The 13323-nt window shown below is 36.8% G+C and overlaps 1 pseudogene; it reads left to right on the top strand.

The window, feature by feature from the left end:
• The first annotated feature begins 11786 nt into the window (after nt 1–11786).
• Nucleotides 11787–12421, top strand: LOC135965535 (coiled-coil domain-containing protein 85B-like; annotated as a pseudogene).
• The last annotated feature ends 902 nt before the right edge of the window (nt 12422–13323 follow it).

Below are 13323 nucleotides of genomic sequence, written 5' to 3'. Positions count from 1 at the left end.
CAGAACAAGACTCCGTCTCAAAAACAACAACAACAACAAAAAATAACAAAAAAAAAATTAAAACCAACTTTAAATGCCAATACCTTCCTCAGAGGCATTAGAAATATATTATGATCACTTTTTTCCTTAAAATGCGCATCCACATGTCAATGTTTTATATGATTTTTTAGATGGATTTTAAGTGAAATTATAAACCTAAAGAAGTATAATTGATCAACCTATCAGTAGGTTTACAGACATAAGTTTCATGTAATTTTGTTTGGCTGAAATATGTGCTAATATAATTTTAATCATGTCTCAATCTATGAGTTTTTTGTAGATCACAGTAGTTTACAGAACTCACCTTTCTTATATTTAAGAATAGAACTGTGATAATTATAATTTTTGTGCAATTTTTAAATTTTAGATTTATATTATATAATTGCTTTCAGTACAGTCCCTCAGAGTTTTAAAATATAGATATTTGGTACAGTAGTTCATCTACCAACTTTGCGTTATTACATTTGCATACTGAAGCATGGAACATGACACTTGACACATTGCAGATAATTTGTATCATTAAATAAATAATGGAAAAAATTGATATGTTGAAAAAATTGAATAACCTAAATGTATCAAGTCTAGGCACATTGTAACATTAGGTCAATAGGCTGCATTCTGGGATTTTACAAAGGTCAGACATGTCATGAGTGGACAACGACATATATTGGAACAATTCCATATAAAGAGATATGCAAATCCAGTGTAAGAAGCACAAAATGCTATTGTATTATGGCAAAGATAAATTACTATCTATTTCATCTGCACTTAGATTCTCAGTTGATTAGCAATATTTCCATCAGCCCAGGACAATCTAGCCCCTAAATAGCCCAAGACAATCCAGCAAAAAAGATTGGAACTCTATTTTTAAGAGGATTTTTCGGGGTCATGCTGAGTATAACTGTTCTTACCTTCATTTGGTCTTTGTGATGGCTAATTTTATGTGTTATCTTGGCCAAACTTTGGTATCCAGTTGATTTGGTAAGTCTCATGCAATCTTTTGCAAACTTTCAGAACAGAGACAGAAGTTTCCTGAAGCAGGTCTGTAATATACAAACTCTGCCTGAGTTTCTAGTCTGCCTGGTCTGCTTTGTGAATTTTTCTCTCAAGACTACAATATCAACTCCAACCTGAATTTCTAGTCCACTGGTCTTCCCTATGGAATTAAGACATGTGAGTCCCGGGTTCCTTAAAATCTTTCTTTCCTTTTCTCTCTCTCTCTCCTCTCTCATATACATATATATACACACACACACACACACACACACACATACATACACACACATGTATTTTTTGTGTGTGATATATATAAAAATGTATAGATCTGTACACTATGTATAAATATGTGGAGTATAAACATATACATAACATGTAATATAGTCTAGATACCTCTTTATTAAGGTTGATTCTTACTAGTGTGGACTTCAAATACCATTATTGTAAGAAAACTTAAGTATTACAGTTACACTGTAATGTTATAACACTGAGACTTTGTTTTAATGAGGCTCTTCAAACAAAGAGCACATTCTGTTGCAGTAGGAATATTCGAATCAATTGCCAATTGGTCTGTACCAAAGCTGCTTTCTAAGTGAAGATTGTTCATTACGATATTACTACAGGCATAGACTCTCTGTCTCTGTCTCTCTCTCTCTCTCTCTCTCTCTCTCTATATATATATATATATATATAAAATAATTATCCTCATAATTTTAGGTACATGAACTTAAAATCATATTTGTGCATCCCGGTTTTGTTTATGGCAATTCTTTGGACATTCTCATTTTGGTTCCACTTTTTTTTTTCTTTTTTGAGATAGTGCCTCACCTGTTGTCCCAGCTGGAGTGCAGTGTCATGATTATGACTCACTGCAGCCTTGAACTCCCGGTCTCAGGCAATCCTCCTGTCTCCGCTTCCAGAGTAGCTGAGAATTTAGGTGCCTGCCACCCTGTCTGGCTATTTTTTTAAAATTTCTTAGAGATGGGCCTCATTATGTTGCCCAGGTTGACCTCTAACTCTAGGGCTCAAGCAGTCCTCCGGCCTCAACTTCCTGAGTAGTTGGAGTGACGGTCACAAGCCACTGAGACCAGCAGTTTCCACTTTTATCATGTCTTTTTCCCCATCCTTACATGCTATTCAGGCATCTAGATTTTTGATGCTACTGACTTGGCATAGTGTCTTGTGAAACAAGCCAGTACTGTGGACTTGTTAACTGAATGTGGCTTTTCCTACTTTGCTCTCAAATTGATTATTTTTTTTATCTGGCTATGTAAGGTAAATTACCCATCTAAACAATATCGAATTCTACATCAGCCACAGATTGCAGTCAAATTAAATAAAAGATGGTGAGATTATAAAAGCCATCAGATTTAAAAATTGTATGTAAATTGAATATTATGAAACCTCAAATGGAAATGTGGCATGTGTAGATTATTATATGCAAACAAGCCTCTACAACTAATTGAATTTTTTATTTATCAAAGTTTTCTTAAGTAATAAGCTTAAGAAATATTTATTGACGGCCATGCACGGTGGCTCGTGCCTGTAATCCCGGCACTTTGGGAGGCTGAGGTGGGCGGAATCACTTGAGGTCAGGAGTCTGAGACCAGCCTCACCAACATGGGGAAACCCCGTCTCTACTAAATATACAAAAATTTTCCAGGCATAGTGATGCATGCCTATACTTCCAGATACTTGGGAGGTTGAGGCAGGAGGATCACTTGAACCCGGGAGGCAGAGGGTGCAGTTAGCTGGGATGGCACCACTGCACTCCAGCCTGGGAGACAAGAGTGAGTAAGACTGTCTCAAAAAAAAAAAAAAAAAAAAAACAGAAAAATAAATATTTATTGAATAGCTATAACTTCCAAATTCTACCAGCTTTTCATATATATATAGTGTGTGTATATGTATATATCTGTGTGTCTGTGAGTATATATATATATGCACGCAGACATATATGACCTTCATTTATGACCTCTTATTGATTCTATTGTGTGCCAGTTTCTTCAGGTTCCAGAAATCTGTTCCTTTCTGTTAGTGTGGACTCAGACAGCTTCACCATTCAAACTATGGGCAAAAACAAAAATGTCTATTTAAATTTAACTTATTTCTTTTCTTTACTTTTACATTTATTCAAAATAAGTTAATATAAAGAAATTATTACCAACAGAACAAATAGAAAAGTACATTCTTTAGTACCAGGGATTATCACATTTAGTATTGAATATGGGACATTCATCCAAATCACATTTTTCTATTTTCTTCTCCTAAGTAAGTATAGACTGGAAGTCTATTTTTATCCAAGGAATTAGAACAGATATATATGTGTGTGTGTGTATATATATATATATATATATGTGTGTATTTTATATACATATGTGTGTGTATATATACATATAACTATGTGTATATTTTATATGTACATATATACACACATATACATATATATCTGATAGCATTTCTTAGTTTACTTTTATAGGGAATATGCCAGATTATGCAGTAAAAAATAACTACTTTTGTTAGTTTACCTAAATTAAATAACTTTTTCTTTATTCCAACACACAAATTATCAACAAATAGATATATCATTTATACCCAATTCAGAATTTTAAAATATTGTAGCACTATTACTATTTTTAAACAATGCTGAACATGAACTCCTTATAAAACATTCAGAACTCCCACAATACATGCCATTTATAAATGATGATTCATGGTTGGGTGTGGTGTCTCATGCCTGTAATCCTAACACTTTGGGAGGTCAAGGTGGCTGGATCACCTGAGGTCAGGAGTTTGAGACCAGCCTGGCCAACATGGTGAAATCCTGTCTCTACTAAAAATACAAAAATTAGCTGGGTGTGGTGGCGACCACCTGTAATCCCAGCTACTCTGGAGGCTGAGGCAGGAGAATCGCTTGAACCAGGGGAGGCAGAGGTTGCAGTGAGCCAAGATTGTGCCACTTCACACCAGCCTGGGCAACAGAGGGAGACTCCATCTAAAAAAAAAAAAAGACTCATTAATAATTTGCTTGGGATTAAAGGTGAACATTATTACATTATTGTTTCTCAGATAATATGTACAGGGGAAATAAGTTTGAATACATAATATTTTATGCAAAACAAGATCTATCTATGTCTCCCTTCTTCTGAGTAGTAAAAAGTTACTGTTAATACATTTGGATCTCCCCCATCACATAGCGGGGTTGAGTCTAAGTTCTCGGGGATACATAATGTAAAGAACTTAAGGACTAGTTGTATGATCTTCGGTGTCTCTTCCAACCTGTGATAGCATCTCTGGAGACATTTTGAGTTGTTCTAATATCTTACCCTAGCTGTATGCAAGTCACTATTGCATTTTCTCACATTCTTACCTTTTTTCTAATCTGGCTAAAAATTAACCGCTTTCAGGGTTCTCTGTGGTTCCCAAGTTTTATCTTTCTATTTTTGAAGAAGCACATCATATTCCGTGGGATTGTTTAGGACACTTTAGGATTTGTGTCCTACTATTTAAATGTCCTGGCAACATGTTAATTCTCCAGGTCATGCTCAGGCGAGTCTGATTTCATCATTGATATGAGATATGATATGCCTTTTATACTCTAGGGCTTTGCCGCCACTTCACATTCTATTTAGGAGTAGTATTTCCCTCATATTCAAAATTCCTACATCTGTCTATGTATCTATCTGTCTGTCTATCTGTCTATCCATTCATGTCCCGTAGAGCCTTTTCTCAAGGACTCACCAGTATTACTGGCTCCTAATTCTACTTGTTACTAATCTGCAACACAGAAAAGCCCACCAGGTAACCTGAGGATTTGATCCTCAGGTTAAATCATGTTTTCTTCATGTTTTCTTCTAGCTCTGATATCTTCATCAGAACTTACTCCCTTTTCACAGGGCTTACACTTTCTAAGTTCCAACTATAAAAGTTTACATTTTCTATATGATCAATTGAATCACTCCTTTTCTGAGGAATTAATAAAGCAAGTTCCAACGTAGAAAAATGAGAAAAATCAAGAGTAATAGGAAATCGAGTGTTAAGAAGAATTAGTTAATATTTCAAAAACAGAATCTCACCATTCTATAAATTATATACCTAATGTTGCACATAACTATCAGATTTAGTTTGAGGAGCTATCAGAAAGGTGACTAAAGCAAAATGCTCTCAGACATAGATCTCAAATTTAAAGTTTATGTTTATCTCTAAAATTACTACTCTTCTCAGGTCTTAAAAAGTCATGCAGTGTTTAACTCTCATAAATATACATGAACATTATTAAGGAAAATTCCAGACTTCACAATTAACTCTCCACACTAAACAATTCACCAGTGCACAAGTGTAGAAGTAGATGTGTAATTAGGCATTTCATCTGACAAGCAGGAAAGCAAAGACTGCACAGAACATGTTAGAGAACCAGAAATACAAAAGAAATTGTATAAAATGTCTTCCCAACTGAAAAAAGCTTCTCTCTTTCTGTGTGTGTAAGTTATAAACAGTGGAACAATTAAAATAATACTAATATACCAATTAATTAATAAATTGGTATTTATTGAATCATATGACTAGAGCTAACAAAATTAGAATAGTACAACCCAATTCAGAAGATTCTTGAAATTGTTCAAGCTGAGGTCCACACTGCTCATCTCCCCGGGTCTGATCACCATACCCACAATGTTTTGCCTAGTTTCTGTGGCAAGTAGAAAGCTCTAAGTTTAGTCTATTGGAGTTTCAGTGTGAAGCAATAACCTTTCTGGGAGCAACCCATATCTCTTTTGAGAAATATTTTTGTTCTTGTAACTGGACTCTGGAAAACTGAATATTCTTAAAATTGGACGTAAAAATATCTTGAACCATTAAATACTCTCCATGATCTGTTAGTACGGTATTCGTCAAGTCTTAAATCTCAGTATACAAAGCTACTCTATAATGAAGTGAAAGGGACAAATATGCAGTAGGACCTATTCAAATCCAAAAGACCAAGTAGGTTACACATGGTAGTTTCTTATTTCTCCATGACAGCAGCATTGCTTCCTCTCTCAGCTCTTCCTATAAACTTATGTGGATTTTCATTAAAAAGTTGAAAGTAAAAGAAAAGAGGTAGGCTTGACTTACATATAAATAATCTTTGCTTAAACTGACCTTCTAAAATAAACTGAGGTAGCATTACAGTATTTCTTAGGTATAACTATAAAACACAGGGGAATCGTACATTTCCATGAGGTAGAACTTTCATCAGTACATTTGATTGTCAACTTTTCCCTAATACAAGAGAGTCCAGAGTTACAGATTTATACAAGGGTGTCATAATGTCAACATTTTTAATGTTTGTGCCAGAAAATCCTTGTCATGGGGTGCTGTCCATGTGCATTGCTGGATGTTTCATAGTATCCTTTGCCTCTACCCACTAAAATGCCAGTAGCATGGTGAAAACAAACAAACAAAAAAGTTTCCATCATTGTTCCCCCTCACATTGAGAACAATTAATTTACACTAATTATTGGGCAACTGTTAATTGTTTAGCTAGACGACGGCGTACTTGGAAGAGACAAGACTGAGAAGGGGTAGCAAGTAATTCTGGGAAAGCAGTATATTCAATGTACCTCACAGAATATGCGCAGGCTGTGAGCATGTTTGTGTCCCATGCTCGCCAAAGTACATGCACTCTAGAAGAGCCCCTGAGTAACTCAGTGGAAAAGATAGATGCCTATCAATTTTCCTATGTGACCACCTCAAAGTTTGCTCAATGGACTAATGAATAATCACATTTATACGGTAGTGAGATGAAGGTTTTATATGTGTTTTATTTCTCAATAAGCTTTATGTGGAATAAGTGTCCAACTGTTCAAGAACAAATACCAAAAATGTTACTGATAAATCACAATTCCCTGAGGACAGTAACCAGCCAATCAATGGTGGGAAAAAAACTGGACCCTTCTGATAATAAATGAAGTTGTTATCTGTCCTGGAATAGACACATAATCTGGATATAGATGTGCTTTACCTTTCTCTCTCCCTCCCCCTACACTTTCTTTATGATTGTTTCTTGAGCTATTCTGTACCTCATTGTCCATCTAATAATGCTCCAATGTGTGTATTGTTACATAGAACATAATTTATCGCCATTGTTAAGGCAGATGTTCATGGGATTTACTGAACTCACCATGTCCCTACAATTCAGAAGTTGTTGTCCTATAGAACATTGTGATATCTATTAACGTACCTTTTATAATGTTAACTTGAGTTTCAGTAATGTCGCAAAAAATACGATATATGCTCTGATCCAGGGGAAATTTTATGTCATCATTTTTCTCTTAGTTAGACAAAAAAAGAGTGGGTATATAGATGGTATACATATTTTGTTAGATTTATACCAAAGTACTTCACGTTGTTTAGTGCTGTTAAAAATGGTACTGTATTTTTTGTTTCAAATTCCAGTTGTCTATCAAAGGTATATAGAACAGCAACAATGTTTTGTACATTAAACTGGTATGTTACAACGTTGCAGCAACAGCTTATTCGTGTCTGAATTTTCTTTTGGTCAATTGTTGGGGATTTTTTTACATAGACAATCATGTTATCTATGAACATAGATAGTTTTATTTCTTCCATCTCAAACTGTATAACTTTCATTTTCTTTTTTGTCTTGTTGCATTAGTCAGGATTTTAGCAAAATGTTGAATAGGAGACATGAGAGGTGACATACTAGCCTTGTTTCCAGTCATAGGCTGATAGAATGTAGCTTCTCTCTACTGGATATGATGTTAACTCTACTTTTTAAAAATATATTCCTTGTTGATTTGAATAAATCTTCCACTATTTCTAATATGCTATGTATTTTTTTCATGAAAAAATGTGTTGGATCTTGTCAAACACTTTTTCTGCATAGATGGATATCATCCAATGATTTTTTTTTGTTAGCCTGTTGATGTGGTAAATTACATTATTTTATAATATTTTCAAGTATTGACACAGCTTTGAAAAGTTGAAATACATCTTATGTAGTTGTGGTATACATTATACATAGTTCTTTATATACCTTCTTAGATTTGCTGTAGTAATAATTACTTGACAATGTTTACATCTATCGTTCTCTGCTTTTGTTTTATTTAGACCGTGCATATTTCAAGTGATTGTTGAAATAGTTAGATTAATATCTACCATATTTGTACTCCTTACTAAAGTGGGACTTGTTTGGTTCTTTTCATATCTTCCTCTCTTTACTTGCCTTCTGTGGTGTGAATTGAGTACTTTATGTGATACCATTTTACCTTCTCTTAGGATATCAGTAATATTTTCTTTAAAAAATTTTATAGTGAGTACTCTTAAATGTTTTTTGTTTAATTTATTTTTAAATTTCAACCAGTTATACTTGATTCTCTATGGAGAAAGTCTACAGGAGTCCTCATATTGTTATTCTTAAAGTGCTTCTGTTCTGTTCAGGTGTTGATTTGATTTAAATTTGATAAAATTGAAACAGAACTTTTATGTCAACTTAGGAAAAATTGACTGCCTAACTAAATTAACTCTTTGAATCCGTGAGCATTAAATACCTTCCTGAGTATTTAGATGATTTTTAATAATGTTTCTTAACTTGTCTTATACAGGTTTTTAAAATTTCATTAGCTATGTTTTGAAGGATTTTATTTTTTATTCCATTATAAATGGAATAAGGCAGCACTATAGAATATGTTATGGTGAACAAATGTTCTTAGTGTTAATAGGAGATGGGATACATGAGAAAATGAATTTATCAAAACTAAACAATGCAATTAAGATCTGTGTATTTTAGCTTATTTAATGTACGGGCTCTCAGTCATAGGTTATTTTGTCTCAAGGAATATTTAGCATGGTGTGAAATCATTCTTGTTTTTAACACCAGTGCGGAGGTGATAATGGCTCTGTGAGTAAAATCCATGGATGCTGCTGGACATCCTAAAACTCCTAAAACCGGTCCCATGTAGCAAATAGTTCTCCAGCCTAAAAAAGCAATAATGCTGCTGTTGAGAAACTCTTACATAAAGTGCATGTGACTTTTAAAAATTACATTTGTAAAATTAAAAAAATATATTGTTTAGTAACTCAGAGGACAACTTAGTAGACAATTTAGTATCTAAGAGTAAGTCAGGGTATTAATATAAATGTTAGTATACTTTGAAAGTATCAATGTACAAATTTTCTGAGAAGAGTTATATTTCACTGAACAAAAAATAAAATGCTTATTATGTAAAGGTAAATATGAAAATTTCAACAAATATTATAAATTGAGAAGGGATGTAAAAGCGATCTCTATCATTTTGAAACAATAGCATGCTATTCCACGAAAGCTACTCAACTATTAAATCAGATATGTGATTTTATTGAAGAAAAATCTAATAGGTGTGACCAGTTTATATTAATAAGGGACGCATTTTTGGTAACTGGGAAAAGTTTCAGCTTCCATCAAATAGTTGAAATTTTCACCAGATTTATCTGCATACGTGTTTTTTCTTGAAATCTTTTTTTTTTCTTTTTTTTTGAGACGGAGTCTCGCTCTGTCACCCAGGCTGGAGTGCAGTGCCCGGATCTCAGCTCACTGCAAGCTCCGCCTCCCGGGTTTGCGCCATTCTCCTGCCTCAGCCTCCCTAGTAGCTGGGACTACAGGCGCCCGCCACCTCGCCCAGCTAGTTTTTTGTATTTTTTTTAGTAGAGACGGGGTTTCACCGCATTAGCCAGGATGGTCTCGAACTCCTGACCTCGTGATCCGCCCGTCTCGGCCTCCCAAAGTGCTGGGATTACAGGCTTGAGCCACCGCGCCCAGCCTCTTGAAATCTCTTTTATGCTGACATTGCCACTTCAGCACAAGCATGTGAAACCAATAGTTGATCATTATAAAGAACAGTCAAAGCATGATTGCTTATATAGCCTGAAGAGGGAAATGTAGTTTTACACACAAGAAAAGCTAAAAGGAATCAAACGTGATTTCCTGCACACCCCACATTAGGATAGAGTTACATCCAAACCATCTTAAAGGCAGGCAGACTTAAAATATAAATAAATAATCTCTATAGATGGTGTCTTCATTTTTATTGAAAATTCTACTTAATTTTCCTTAATATACTTTATCAGAAGGATATTACTTTTGGTTGGTTTATCTATAAATTAATTAAGGCATCTAGCTTCTATTTTCACTTTCAGTCATATGAAATTATTTCTTCACTCAATTAATCAAGTCGGATTCTACCCTGAAACCTCCCTCTACACTTTTTCTTCTTTTACTTTTTTTTTTTTTTGAGACGGAGTCTCGCTCTGCCGCTCAGGCTGGAGTGCAGTGGCGGGATCTCAGCTCACTGCAAGCTCCGCCTCCCGGGTTCACGCCATTCTCCTGCCTCAGCCTCCCGAGTACTTGGGACTACAGGCGCCTGCCACCTCGCCTGGCTAGTTTTTTGTTTTTTTTTTTTTTTTTGTATTTTTTATTAGAGACGGGGTTTCACCGTGTTAGCCAGGATGGTCTCCATCTCCTGACCTCGTGATCCGCCCGTCTCGGCCTCCCAAAGTGCTGGGATTACAGGCTTGAGCCACCGCGCCCGGCCTCTTCTTTTACTTTTAATCATTCCAAAAACATCATTACATCTCTTTCACTTAATATCCAGGTTGCTTCTAAAATTACTCATATCTGTCCATATATGTTCAGTATTGCTCCTGCACATACAACGTCAATGTAATTTTTTCAGTTTCTATAATATTATAATATTTACTACTTCCCATTATAACACTAATAAATGCTTTTATTTATTTAAACAAAGTGATTTTCCCGAACACAACTGTATAAAAAACAGAGGAATTAGGTTTCTTAAAGTCAAGGAATATTCCTATAGAATATTGATTTTTACTCATTTCTAATTATAATACATGTAGGTGCTTTTCATTAATACATTAATGTTAGTGTTTTTAAAAAGTAATTATTTTTATCAATAAAATGCAAAATATTATTCTGTATATAATTGCATCCACTAGGGTATTTGCACTAGTGTGGCATCCCGAAATATTTTTTGGGATATGAAAGACTAAGACAAGACTTAGTCAAGAAATTATGTATTTAGTCGAAACTTCTTCTCAAGGATGTTTTTCATTTGGACAATTAATGAAATCAGAATGTTAGGTATTAAAAACCCATCTTCTACATTGCTGCCTCAGTGTTGAATAAAATTCCAAATCTGACCCATTTTTATGCTTAAAAATATACCAAAATCTATCCATTCCTTATGTCATAAAAAAGCATAACATCTTTCACTCACATACTCAATACATTCATATTGTCCCCTACCGTATTATCATATCTACTACATCTCTTTTAGATATTAAAGACCCAGAAATAAAGAAAACAGTGATTGTCTCTATTTTAAAGAGCAGGTTAGGTAAAATGGTTTCAAGTGTTATGAAAGCTGTAAGATTTGAAAGACAGAAAGAAATTTGGAGGTGGTTAAAGAAGCCCTAATGTGAAGGATGAAAAATATCTTGTTATTTGAAGAGTGAAAGAAAGTAGATTTCTTCCAGGCAGAGAGAAGAATAAAAACTTCAGTGTAGAACTAGGCTCTCTGGGTTCAATGAGCAGAAAGCTGTTCTGTTTTCTTGGGACTTGGTGAACCTCTTTGAAACAGAGCGAAGTGAAGTCAAAAAGACCATCTAGCGCTGCCTGACGCGCGCGGAGCCGGAGCCCGACCCTGAGTGGCTCCTGGCCCGACGTGGGGCTCCTGGGTCGCGGCGTCTGGCGGGCGATGCTCCAGCGGCCTGACCAGCCATGGAGGCCGAGGCAGGCGGCCTGGAGGAGCTGACGGACGAGGAGATGGCGGCGCTGGGCAAGGAAGAGCTAGTGCGGCGCCTGCGGAGGGAGGAGGCGGCGCGCCTGGCGGCACTGGTGCAGCGTGGCCGCCTCATGCAGGAGGTGAATCGGCAGCTGCAGGGCCACCTGGGCGAGATCCGCGAACTCAAGCAGCTCAGCCGGCGTCTGCAGGCAGAAAACCATGACCTGCGCGACCTCTGCTGTTTCCTGGACACGGAGCGCCAGCGCGGGCGGAGCGCCAGCGCGCCAGTGGCAACTCTTCGGGACCCAAGCATTCCGGGCAGTGCGCGAGGACCTGGGCGGCTGTTGGGAGAAGCTGGCCGAGCTGGAGGGCCGCCCAGAGGAGCTGCTGCGGGAGAACCTGGCGCTTAAGGAGCTCTGCCTGGCGCTGGGCGAAGAATGGGGCCCCCGCGTCGGCCCCGGCGGCGCGGGGGGCTCAGGCGCCGGGCCAGCACCGGAGCTTGCCCTGCCCCCGTGTGGGCCCGGCGACCTAGGCGATGGAAGCTCCAGCACCGGCAGCGTGGGCAGTCCGGATCAGTTGCCCCGACCTGTTCCCCCGATGACTGAAGGAACTGCCTCCTCCACGCTGATGCCCGCCTGGATTGCTCCCGGAGCCCGGGGACCGCTGTGGACCTCGGGACCTGGACGCTGTCCTGGCTGCGCAAGAGGGGCCGCTGGCATGGACTAAGAAATCCTGATACCGAGAAGGGCCCCTCGCTCTTGCTGGCAGGGCAGCAGGGGGACTGAAGGCTGGAGCGGAGGGACTTGCTGGGGGTTGGATTGGGGGTAATAAACCCATACGGAAGCGGGGGAAAAAAAAAAAAAGACCATCTGGAAACCTTTCAAGATTATTTGTTCCATGGGATTGACTTTAGATCCTATATATATATATATTTTAATTTTTTAGTATTCAGTGTGGCTATATTTTACACTTGTAAATTTATAAAACATAGCTGTAGATCAAATTTTTCTACTGTAAATTGTGTCTGAATTAAGATGGGCCATAAGAATAAAATATGCAAACAAGTACAGATATTTAGCATAATAACAAATGTAAAATATATCAATAATTTTATGAATATTGATTATATGTTGAAATTGTAATATTTTTGATGAGTTTAATGAAACATTATTAAAATTAAGTTCACCTTTTCTTACATTTTTAATGTAAAAATAAAAACTAAAGCTATTAATTTTTAGTAAAAACTACTAGAAAATCTAAAATTATATGTATGACTTACATCATAGTTTCATTGGCCACTGCTGGTGTAGAGTGAAAGGAAGGTAAAGGTGAAGAGAATTGACCATAATTTGTAGGTTAGTCAACCCATAGGGTCCACCTCACTTGTATTGCCTGTGTTATCTGCTGATGAAGAACACTTCCCCTCTCATAGGTCTGTAATAGTCATTTTAGACTATTACATGATGAATGCTATAATTGTCATTATAGACCTATGATTTATTGTTAA

The sequence above is a fragment of the Macaca fascicularis genome, chromosome 10 (genome assembly GCF_037993035.2).
Source record: "Macaca fascicularis isolate 582-1 chromosome 10, T2T-MFA8v1.1".
In the NCBI taxonomy this organism is placed as follows: Eukaryota; Metazoa; Chordata; class Mammalia; order Primates; family Cercopithecidae; genus Macaca; species Macaca fascicularis.
This window is presented reverse-complemented; position numbering and strand designations above follow the sequence as displayed.